Consider the following 2500-nt stretch of genomic DNA (forward strand, 5'->3'; position numbering starts at 1 on the left):
ACTGGCCAAAACAGCCCAAAAACGGGCCAAAACTGGCCATTTTTTGCTGCGCGAGCGAGCGGAGAGCGGCGAACAGCGAGCGAAGCGCGAGGCAGCACCGTCCCTGCTATACGAAAGCCCCATCCAGCCCTGTGCCACCCGGGGGGTTCCAGGGTGCTGAGATGGCTGACATTTTGCTCCGCTCACGACGGTCACCGCGCCACACAAGAACAGCCCAAAAACAGGCCAAAACAGCCCAAAAACGGGCCAAAACTGGCCATTTTTGGCTGCGCGAGCGAGCGGCGAGCGGCGAACAGCGAGCGAAGCGAGAGGCAGCACCGTCCCTGCTATACGAAAGCCCCATCCAGCCCTGTGCCACCCGGGGGGTTCCAGGGTGCTGAGATGGCTGACGTTTTGCTCCGCTCACGACGGTCACCGCACCACGCAAGAACAGGCCAAAAACTGGCCAAAACAGCCCAAAAACGGGCCAAAACTGGCCATTTTTGGCTGCGCGAGCGAGCGGCGAGCGGCGAACAGCGAGCGAAGCGAGAGGCAGCACCGTCCCTGCTATACGAAAGCCCCATCCAGCCCTGTGCCACCCGGGGGGTTCCAGGGTGCTGAGATGGCTGACGTTTTGCTCCGCTCTCGACGGTCACCGCGCAATGCAAGAACAGGCCAAAAACTGGCCAAAACGGCCCAAAAACGGGCCAAAACTGGCCATTTTTGGCTGCGCGAGCGGCGAGCGGCGGACAGCGAGCGAAGCGAGAGGCAGCACCGTCCCTGCTATACGAAAGCCCCATCCAGCCCTGTGCCACCCGGGGGGTTCCAGGGTGCTGAGATGGCTGACGTTTTGCTCCTGCTCCGCTCTCGACGGTCACCGCGCAATGCAAGAACAGGCCAAAAACTGGCCAAAACGGCCCAAAAACGGGCCAAAACTGGCCATTTTTGGCTGCGCGAGCGAGCGGCGAGCGGCGGACAGCGAGCGAAGCGAGAGGCAGCACCGTCCCTGCTATACGAAAGCCCCATCCAGCCCTGTGCCACCCGGGGGGTTCCAGGGTGCTGAGATGGCTGACGTTTTGCTCCGCTCTCGACGGTCACCGCGCAATGCAAGAACAGGCCAAAAACTGGCCAAAACGGCCCAAAAACGGGCCAAAACTGGCCATTTTTGGCTGCACGAGCGAGCGGCGAGCGGCGGACAGCGAGCGAAGCGAGAGGCAGCACCGTCCCTGCTATACGAAAGCCCCATCCAGCCCTGTGCCACCCGGGGGGTTCCAGGGTGCTGAGATGGCTGACGTTTTGCTCCGCTCTCGACGGTCACCGCGCAATGCAAGAACAGGCCAAAAACTGGCCAAAACGGCCCAAAAACGGGCCAAAACTGGCCATTTTTGGCTGCACGAGCGAGCGGCGAGCGGCGGACAGCGAGCGAAGCGAGAGGCAGCACCGTCCCTGCTATACGAAAGCCCCATCCAGCCCTGTGCCACCCGGGGGGTTCCAGGGTGCTGAGATGGCTGACGTTTTGCTCCGCTCTCGACGGTCACCGCGCAATGCAAGAACAGGCCAAAAACTGGCCAAAACGGCCCAAAAACGGGCCAAAACTGGCCATTTTTGGCTGCACGAGCGAGCGGCGAGCGGCGGACAGCGAGCGAAGCGAGAGGCAGCACCGTCCCTGCTATACGAAAGCCCCATCCAGCCCTGTGCCACCCGGGGGGTTCCAGGGTGCTGAGATGGCTGACGTTTTGCTCCGCTCTCGACGGTCACCGCGCAATGCAAGAACAGGCCAAAAACTGGCCAAAACGGCCCAAAAACGGGCCAAAACTGGCCATTTTTGGCTGCACGAGCGAGCGGCGAGCGGCGGACAGCGAGCGAAGCGAGAGGCAGCACCGTCCCTGCTATACGAAAGCCCCATCCAGCCCTGTGCCACCCGGGGGGTTCCAGGGTGCTGAGATGGCTGACGTTTTGCTCCGCTCTCGACGGTCACCGCGCAATGCAAGAACAGGCCAAAAACTGGCCAAAACGGCCCAAAAACGGGCCAAAACTGGCCATTTTTGGCTGCGCGAGCGAGCGGCGAGCGGCGGACAGCGAGCGAAGCGAGAGGCAGCACCGTCCCTGCTATATACGAAAGCCCCATCCAGCCCTGTGCCACCCGGGGGGTTCCAGGGTGCTGAGATGGCTGACGTTTTGCTCCGCTCACGACGGTCACCGCACCACGCAAGAACGGACCATAAACAGGCCAAAACAGCCCAAAAACGGGCCAAAACTGGTCATTTTTGGCTGCGCGAGCGAGCGGCGAGCGGCGAACAGCGAGCGAAGCGTGAGGCAGCACCGTCCCTGCTATACGAAAGCCCCATCCAGCCCTGTGCCACCCGGGGGGTTCCAGGGTGCTGAGATGGCTGACGTTTTGCTCCGCTCACGACGGTCACCGCGCCATGCAAGAACGGACCAAAAACAGGCCAAAACAGCCCAAAAACGGGCCAAAACTGGCCATTTTTGGCTGAGCGAGCGAGCGGTGAGCGGCGAACAG

This window comes from Musa acuminata, unplaced genomic scaffold, assembly GCF_036884655.1.
Source record: "Musa acuminata AAA Group cultivar baxijiao unplaced genomic scaffold, Cavendish_Baxijiao_AAA HiC_scaffold_78, whole genome shotgun sequence".
Classification (NCBI taxonomy): Eukaryota; Viridiplantae; Streptophyta; class Magnoliopsida; order Zingiberales; family Musaceae; genus Musa; species Musa acuminata.